The sequence below is a fragment of the Buteo buteo genome, chromosome 3 (genome assembly GCF_964188355.1).
Source record: "Buteo buteo chromosome 3, bButBut1.hap1.1, whole genome shotgun sequence".
Classification (NCBI taxonomy): domain Eukaryota; kingdom Metazoa; phylum Chordata; class Aves; order Accipitriformes; family Accipitridae; genus Buteo; species Buteo buteo.
In genome coordinates, this window is record NC_134173.1 from 49167506 (window position 1) to 49177332 (window position 9827).

The 9827-nt window shown below is 39.4% G+C and overlaps 1 long non-coding RNA gene across 1 annotated transcript; it reads left to right on the plus strand.

Moving 5' to 3' along the window:
* Positions 1–8858: 8858 nt before the first annotated feature.
* Positions 8859–9624, plus strand: LOC142029151 (uncharacterized). The gene is made up of 2 exons (XR_012649853.1): positions 8859–9091; positions 9182–9624. It is a non-coding gene; the product is annotated as an uncharacterized LOC142029151 (long non-coding RNA).
* The last annotated feature ends 203 nt before the right edge of the window (positions 9625–9827 follow it).

Consider the following 9827-nt stretch of genomic DNA (forward strand, 5'->3'; position numbering starts at 1 on the left):
TACCACAGGATTCGTTGGGACTAAGGTTTCACCCAAGCTGTTTTATCTGTACCCCTTCTATTTTATTCTATCCTAAATAAACTCTCTACAGTTTTCAGTTTTCAGATTTAGCTCTCAGATGAAATGATTTACCTTCTCTGTCAGATAAAAATAAATGGATGCTTTTTAAGCTATGATGCCTTTTAACTACTTGAAAAACAGCAAAGGATAAAGCAAGGGGAAAATCTAGATTTGCTTGTCCATTAAAGTTTAATGCTAGGTATCAGGTTTATTTTCCAGACAAAATTATGTTATCACTGTAGAAGAGGATACTTCTAGAACTGTATAAAGTATAGGTATTGATTTTCTGAAGCATAGCATTATGCAGCTATTGCCTGACAAACTTTCTGGGTATATTATCATACAACTGTCTAACCTTTGTTCAAAGCCTTACTTGTTCATTTTTCCAATGGAAACATCAAATTTAGCACAAAACCATCTCAGTTCCTGGGTAAGTCACTTTTCCTTGTTCTGTGTTTAGAAATGAAATTAAATTGTCACTTTCTCTTGGTTTGAGGGCTAAGGCATGCTCACTGCAAAGCTGCTGTCTCATTCACTGACTGGACATTATCAGGTGCTTGATCAAAGAAAAAAATCAGCTTAGCCTAGCTTGAGCACAAGGCCTAGCATACGATATAGCAAGCAAAGCAAGCATTCAGAAATGCAGCTTTCAGAAAAGCTGCTCAAAAATGTGCAAGAATTGATGAAAATACAAAGCAGGCAATAGTGAGTCTACACTCAGATTTTGGTAAAAAAAAAAACCCAAAACACACATTCAGATGGTCTCAGTTGAAGAGCTGGACGTTGGTGAAGGTATAACACCTTTTGGAAAACCTGTTTGAGAAGCAAGAACAGCATCACCTGCAGAGCAGGGGAAAGGAGGGACCCCCACCCATGCCTAGTGCAGTGTGGGCTTTGCCAACATCCCCACTGTGGGAAGCAGTCCCTCCTGTGGCCTCTGCTTCTGTAGCTCATCCCTATCAGACAAGGCTGTACTTTGCTAACTGTTGATTCCCTCAGGAAAAGAAACTTTACTCACCTTCTGTACTTTAAAGTGGAGCCTGTAGAGCGCAGAAATAGCTGGTGACGGAGGAGTAAAGATTTCATTCAAGAAGCAAAGGCAGCAGGTGAATAGGTCTTGGACATCTGTAAGTGTCTTTACTGATCCACATTGTCTTGGGATACTTGCAGCACTGTGGGAAGGGAACATGAGTCTTTTCTCTATTGTAAACTAACTCATATGTGTGAGTTTGCTGGTTTTTTTCTTCATATTAGACCTCACTTTAGAGAACATGTTTTTGTTGGTTTTTTTTCCTAGAAGTAGGATCTTTTTCACCAGTCTTCCCTTGGTTTCACATTTCAGGTAGATAATACAGTGGCATTAGCATTTTATCTGGTGACACAAGAGATGTACCAACACACCTACCAGACAAAAGTGATTGGTGTATAGGCAGACACAGGTGAAAGACATTACAGCTGTAAGAAGATAGAAAAAAAAGACAATAGAAGAATTTTCCACATGATCTGTGCTACCCTGCCTTTAGAAAAGCTGTAAAAATCTTATACTATACAAGTAGTTGGGGTTTATTTTATTAGCTGTTCATATAGTACTTTTACGGCAGAGATGTTGTGATAGCAACTGATACATAATGCAAGTGAAGTGTAGGTATCCAGCATCTCTCATTGCGTTCTTTTCTTCAGTATTTCCTAAACATTGACTTTGCCCTTTTTTTTCATTTCACGTTGTAAAAATTGAAGGGTCTTGCATTTTACAGTATGTACATACACTGGATGAGAAGAGACACACAAACATTTATGACAAGAAAACTGCACGTGCAAACACCTATCTGGTTTCTCAGTTTGTGCACCCAGTGTCTGAATTTTACATCTATGGCTATCAACTATGGATCACTAGACTCTATTTTTAGCTACTTAAAAAAGCAGAAAAAGCTTAGAGGCAGAAGAAATGACCTTTCAACTCCCGTGAGAAAAAATGTTCTCTAAAATAGCCATTTTTTACACAACCTCAAAAAAAGCTGTCATTTTTTCCCTGCATTCTTACGCTATAGTCTTTATCCACTAAGCAAGCAACTCTGAATAAATATCACAACTGTAAGAGGCTGTGGGGTTCAGGTTTTGGGTTAGGGTCCGAGTCCTATCTTACAAGATGTTTGTGACCTTTTCCCCATCTGCTCACTGCGCCTTTTTCTCCAAGGATCTTCCATTTTTTGCAATCTTTCCTCATTGTTGGGTTTTCATATTGACCATGGGAGCACTCAGAAGAACATGGGAGACTGATGCTTATCTTTCGCAGCGGTTGTGACCCTCTTCCACTCTTCCCCTTCTCTGCTGACACTTTCTATTCCCCACCTCCCCCCAAACATTTCCTGTATGTATTTATGACTGTTTTTATTCTTGTGGGTGTGTATGCAACCCATTGCAAAAATATAGTTGACATTTTAGTCTCAAAGTGGACTGGTTTGTGGCTATTGCTATTTCCTTCTGCTGAAAAGATGTGAGGAAGTAGCTGAGAAAATTTTGTTTTCTGCTTTCACATATTACATGCTTAAGGTCAGTGGGTTTGGCACTTCTAAGGAGTAGAACTGTTACAAATAAACCTCACAGAGAGTGGGGAGAGGTGCTCTTTATGAAATTGAGATTGAGTTAATGAAGGCCTTTGAAGATTAAAGTGAAGGCTCTGAGTACAAGAACCACCCAACACAAAGGCTTCATTTCCTCTGGGTACGTGTTGGAAGGCTCATCCAAGTCACTGGGAGTTGCCTCAAAGTTTTATAGTGATAACAATCCCAGCTGCATGAACCCTACATATTTCTAATGAAAAAAAAAAAAAAATTCTAGCCCTGTAGTCGTTATTATGGATGTTCTCTAGGATATCAGGCTAAAAATATCAGCAGATAACAACACAGCACTACAAGATAAAGTCTCCATTCAAAACGCATTAAAGACAAAGCTAATTTTCATCAGTCCTGGTGGATATTTGGGGTTAATTCTGTATCACTGAGATGTTCTTGCTGACCTAACTATGGAGGGGCAAGAGTTACAGACAGCACAGGAAGAGAAACACACAAGTACCTGTAGAACAGGTTAGTGGTCTCTACCAAGAGATTTCTAGACTTTCTACTTATGGCTGTGCAGATGGAGAGTTAACTCTTGTATTGAAGTCCTGCTTGTGATATACTCTGTTTGCAAGGAGTCAGGACTTGCTGACTGAATAAATGCAATGCCAGTGTTTAAATGGGTTGGGCTATATTAAAATTAGATTGCAATTAATGTGCATAGCTCACTTAACCATAGAAATGCTGAGGTCTGAAAAGAGGCTAAGAAACATCTTAAATTCAGCTGGATCTAATGTTTCAAGTATTTCATCACCAAGTGATTAACAGTTTCATGGCTATAAAAGAATATTTCATAGGCATCTTTAGCAACCTGACAATACCAGGTTTTGGTATTACAGCATTTTGGAAACTTTTCTTTGCTGGTCAGCACTGTAGCACAAAATTTCTCATGCTAGTATAATCACAACAAAGAATAATTCCTGGGAAAGTGGTTTGTTTGATTGTTGTTCCAGCCTATATTTTTTGTTCTGTTTAACAATCTATGACTCTATTCAACAATCTATGACTCTATTCGGTGATGATTTGTCTTGATTTGGTGGAATCTCTGTAAATAAATTTCAGCTTAATTTCATAACTGGAATTTAGTAAGCAAGGAAGAAAAGCCTTTTATGTTTCTTTCCTGTGACATTCTGAACTGTACCATTTGGTGTACTGGGTACAGTAGCAGAATCCAGAAAAGAAGATCTAGTTGACATAGCATCCTGCCAGCAGCCAGATATGTGTTTTGCCAGTGAACTCAATGCAAACTGCTTCACTGAAGAATATTTCCTAGGAGCTTTGTAGCACGAAAACATAGTTTGATTCTGTACCTAAACATTTCTCATCCTTTAAGATCCCATTCCCATCCTGCAAATCAGTTCATCTACCAGTCTTGAAAGTTCGCTGCAGTGCCATCTTTACTGATACTCAATGTCTAAAACTGAGTAATTTTAGCTTGAACAAATACGATCTGCACTTGAAGTTGTACAGCTGGAAGTTCATCCAAACTCCCAGCTAACTTCTTCATCCCATGCTGGGGCAAGTATAGTGGTCTGCAGCTCCTTTTGGGCTCTTTCTCATCTCAAACTCTGGCTTGGGGAAAAATGAAACAGCACCTGCTATCTATGCTAGGTAATTAGTTTATGGTACACACTTTGTAATTAGCTGGAAATTCACAATCTTTTTCATTGTTAGTTATGGAAAATGGTGCATGTTACTTCAGTTGAAGATTTTCTTCTTTTTTTCTGATGCTAGAGTACTGTAGAACTTCACTAACATCCAAGCATTTAGTATCTTCCATTTTTTTCCAGTGCACAGGCAGGCAATAATCACAGATTCTTGGATACAGATGAAAGGAAGTTCCGTCTTTAATTTCCTCCACTGCAGCTGTCCTGTGCTGAAGGCATCTGCCATACCTAATGGATGAGTTCTTGCTGTGGGAACACTATCAGTTTTGTGCAAACCCCACTGAAGTTTCTGCCAAACTTTGCAGAGATCACATTTACTGTTCCCTTAAAGGTTCACAGTCTGCCCCTTTCTGCTCCATTTCATCTCTCCTTAACCTTCTGCAGAAAACCAAGGAGATTCATGGGGTTTGCGGAAACAGCTACACTTTGAGATTCAGATACAACTGTATTAAGGGAAAAGAAAGCATTCCTATCCTACACACTGGTGTATCCTACCAAGGAGGGAAAAAACCCAGTGGCTGTGGATAAATTAGAATAGAAACCCATTTTACACAGAACACCGAGTGTCAGCCATTCTTGGACTGAGCTAAAAGACAGGGGGTTTTCTCCCCCATTGAATACTGGCTGAGTGTAGTACTAGTTCCTCTACTGAACTGGATCCAGGCTCTGCTCTCTGATATGCAAAGTGCTAGAAGCAGGAGAAAGGTTTTCTCAGCAGTGAGTTGCAGGCTGTCCATTTGTACAGGGTGGACCAAGACGGCTCAGGATCCTATGTGACACTTCTGCATGCCTGGAGCTAGAGGAGTGAATTTTGTTCCTTGGCCCTGGTGCCATTCCAACAGGAGCAACTGTTATGACAGCACATTCATGTTTCAGAGCATTATCTTGAAAGCAACATAATCTAAATATGCATTGGAGATCTGACTGAAGTATATACTGTGACTGTTATGCTACACTTCATTGTAGACTGCCACTAGAAAACAATAGCTGTAACTGGTAATTTTTTTCTGAAATGTAGGCAAGAAGTTGTGAACATACAGCAAATGTGCTGTAAGCAAAATTAAGAAATGCAAATAAAAATAAAAAATCCAGTGGTTCAAAATATAAGTGTAGGGAAAAGTGTAACAAATCAGACATTACCTGGGAAACCTTGGTAGGAATGTTCTTCCTGCAGATCCCATTCTCTATTCCCAGGAAAAGGGAAAGATACCAGGATTTCCCCCATGAAAAAGAAAAAACTAAAACATATAGCCAGTTAACTAAGAAGAGACCAATAGATTTCTAAAAAGAGAATTTTCATTTTTAGTAGTCTTGAATGGGTACCATGCTACACAGATCACAAAAGAAAGACATCAGGCTTCCTTGGGGGATCAGACAGACTTCTAGCTATACAATGGGGGAAAGTTGCACAGACTCCTCGAAAACTGTCTTTTGGCACCCAGGGGTTTTAAGTGCATAAAACCAGCAGGGCTAATAATGAAACTAATGAGGCTTAGGACTCATACTGTTCACAATGCAAAAATGCCTGAAGTATAGTCAGTGATGGGAAGCTGAAACAAATTCACCATAGGGCCAAATTGCACATTTTTCATAGGGAGAGTAATGTAATTAAACTCACTCATATGCAGGACCTTATTCATCTGCAATATTTACACTCAGGCTAGAGGTCTACGTATGCTACCACCAATAGAAATTATGATATGCAAGACCGATGCCCACATTGACTTGTGTTATGAGAACAGATTGGACAATTCCTGCTAAGGTTCATTTTTACTGCCAGAAGTCTATGACCTGTACTCATCAGACTACAGAATTTCAGAAAGGGTGATTTTCTAGGATTGTGGATAAAAGGAATGATATTGCTGTAAAAGAAGACAGAATTCAGCTTGCCATTTCCAGACATTCTGCAAAGCTTACCACCACAGCAATCTACTCTCGCGCTATGTCTCTTTATGTCTGTATTTCATGTGTGAACAGATATATGTATGTATATGTATACACATATATGTATGTATAAATGTACGTATGCATACATGTGTATATGTAACTGTGTGTGCTTAAGGTAGGATGAGAGGTTTCCTGAGCCATAGAAAAGTTGTAAAAATTGTGTTATGTAAACTGACGGCAAAAGCATTCACTACATGAGTCATATTTTGCACAGCTAGTACTTAGAAAGCCAGCACTGTTTTGGCTTCTTTTCTTGTTCTGGGGCTGGATCAGTTTTCTACTTGACATAGCATTATGCTTCAAGTAACTTTGTTTGACAGAGATATGGCATGAGCAATTTAGTTGCTATCTGATGGAAGAGAGCTTGGAGCTGTGTAGGCCCTGTTTTGAATGCTTTTTGGGCTAGGCTGGAGTAAAGAATGATACTCCTCCATACATTGCCTTAATGACTCATCATTTTAAACAAGATTTGAAAGACACTGAAAGTCTCATGAAGCATCTGTGGGAAGCTGACAGTGTAAGGAGTGTTTCACCCATGTAGCTATTAGAGTTACAGATCTGAGAGAACCTCATACTCAAAGCAGGACTAAATCTGAAGTTAGACTATGTTGTTCAGGGCCGTGCTCAGTCATGAGTTGAAAAATCTCCAAGAGTGAAGGTTCCACAGCCTGTTTGAACAACCTGTTGCAGTTCTTCACAACAGTCATAGGGATTTTTTTCCTTTATATTCAACCAGAATTTCTCTTGCTGCAGCCTGAGATCATTGTCTGCAGTTTGTCCATCTCTCTTGTACTAGGGAGCTCAAAACTTTACACGGTTTTCCCAGTTTAACCTCACTAGTGCTGAAATGCTAAAATTTAATTAATCACACAGAAGATACAAAGACAGAGTCAATTGCCATGTAAATCCAATATCAGGTTGAAGGTGTAAGAGCTGTTAGCAGTTTCCAGTAGTGGTTCAGCATGATAAGTTTCTGAGAACCTAAGTAAGAGGCATGAGATCGCACAAGAGAGGTCAACATCCAAATAATATAAAAGACAGATTTTTATAACAGAAACTCTTGTTTCTCTATTGAGAGTATCTGCTAAGCTATTTTTGTTCCTTGCAAAACAACTATTTCATATCTTGGTGATTTTGAACAAACTGCTATTTAAAATTTACATGTCAGCTTGACTGGAAAAAAATGATCCAGAAGTCACTAAAAGGAAGAGGTTGTGACAGATTTTTTTTTTTCAGTCTTGGCTACAATTATGATTCTTTTTTTAAAGTCTGTATAACTTGGTAGTATATGCAAAAGGTACACAGGGGGCATGTAGATGATTTCAAGAGAGGAACTCAAATTTTATGCAGCAATATCTATTTTTCAGTGTAACTCCCTAGACAATTATTAAGGTGTGAGCAATTTCATGTTGTAAACTTCTCTCATGCACTTCTAGTCTTTCAGTCACTGGCATAATAGGTGCTATTATGACGTGGAAATATGCCAGTGCACTTACCCTTGATAAGCACACCGTCAGTTGATTTAAAATACAGTTGCTATGCAAAGTGAAAATTTACCTTTTCAAGTAGTGATCCTTGTCTCAAATATAGCCACAAATGTTGATACAATCTTTACAAAAATAGTTATCTCCCATAACTTCAAAAGGACAAGTCAATCATTTAATTAAAAAAAAAAAAAAGTTCTTCCACTCTTCTCTGGTTCTGACTAAGGCAATGCTGACATTGATTTTGGTTTGACTGTTAGATAGGTCACTACTGCCACTAAGTCTGCCTTAAAACACATGCGCCTTCTGCAATGTTGCTTTGGAATATTTTTCAGTGCAGTATCAAAACAAAACCTAGCTCCTCACTCATGAGATTGTATTTGTGAGATTCTGTACCCTCAGGGCCAGACCGGCTGGGTAATAACCAACGAAGTTAACGGGGGCAAGAAGCCTTCTGCTTTCTAGCACGACTATCCTCAGGAATACAGCTGCAATCTCCATGCTCTCTGGAGAGAACAAGTCAACCCAAGGGAGAAAGATAAGTGATAGGACTGCAACACCTCTTTGGGGTTTGTTTTTTCCTGCCCTGTTCCAGGAGATTATTGTCACAGGAAGTGGAGCAGTGTCTGCAGTCAGAAAGATATGGAGACACCATTCTGACTGGCTTGCAATGGGAAAAACTCCTGATATACAGAGGTCAGGCATAGCTGGACACTTCTACCCTCCTCATTTTTGTAATAGTCCTAAATAGAAGGACATGTCAGTCACTGATACTGTCCCCTTTCTGTCACAATAAAAAATGAAGTAAACATGAGGAAGAAATAATCTTTGGCATGTTTACAATATATTTTGAAAGGTCCTATAAGGTTAAGAACATTATCTGGAAAGCCAGCTGCCGTCTTTACTCCTCCCTGTTCTCGGTAAGTCCCTTACTCAAATGGAGGACAAGTTGAACCTCGTTGCACTGACGTTTTGAACTTTATCTGCTGGTTCTTATCTCTTCTGCCACGCAAAATATGTACATAAGAACCCTAATTTCTGCACGTTAGCAGCAAAAAGATTAAAAGAAGAAACAAGTCTTTCATTCAGCTATTCCCTACGAGCAGAAGACCTGAATGCTAATGAATGTGTACAGTCCAGAATATCTGAGAAGAATCTTAATAGAGCACATGCACCTTCCTTCAACAGAATTAAAGACCTTGTTGCTGCTGCATCTTTCTCAGTGTACATGGTGCAGGATGTCTTCTGTATCAGTTAATACTGCACGTCCAGTAACAGACTGCTGGTCTTATTACCGCTGCTCTGTCTAGCAACCCAAGTAAGGAGTGAGGTTGTATCATGGTAGGCACTTCATAGAGACAGGGAATCGTCTGCCTCAGAAAACTTACACTCTGTACCAACCAAACAGGTTAATGAAGGTGAGGAGGTAAACAATACAGAAGGAATTGAAGACCCCTGTGAAAGGCTGGGTGAAGCTGGCTTTCCTTGCAAGGCCATGACCCTGCTGGAAAGATCGCCTCTCCCCTGCTTCAACCTACATTTTGTGACCAGACGGCGAATTCAGGCAGGGGCCTGTCACTTCCAAAGGGCATCTGGAGTTCACAGCGAAAAAGAGCTCAAACCTATCAGTTCTCCAGGTGTGCTGCCCTGGCCTCTTCCCTCAGCGCCATGCGCTGTTAGCAAGCAGAGGTACTCACCGGTGGTGGGGTGCTTCCCATTCTTTGTGGAGCTCAGCTTTGGCTACAAGAGCAGCTAGAAGCTGGCAAGTTGTGTATATCCCCCTCACTTGTACCTTATGTGTTTGACTTTTCTTTCTTATAAGCTGAATAATAAAATTAATAGGCTAATTGATTTTTTTTTTTAAATAATGAATGCAAGTAAAATAAACTTATGGTCATGTTTTTACTTAATCTTAATTGTTAAGTATTTAGGACCATTATCACCTTCTCTTACTTGACACAGCAGCACAGTTTGATATTCTTCGAGACATGAAATAATCTAGATTCTGGAAAAATAGAAATGTTATTCAGAACACATACACTAGGATCAGTGAA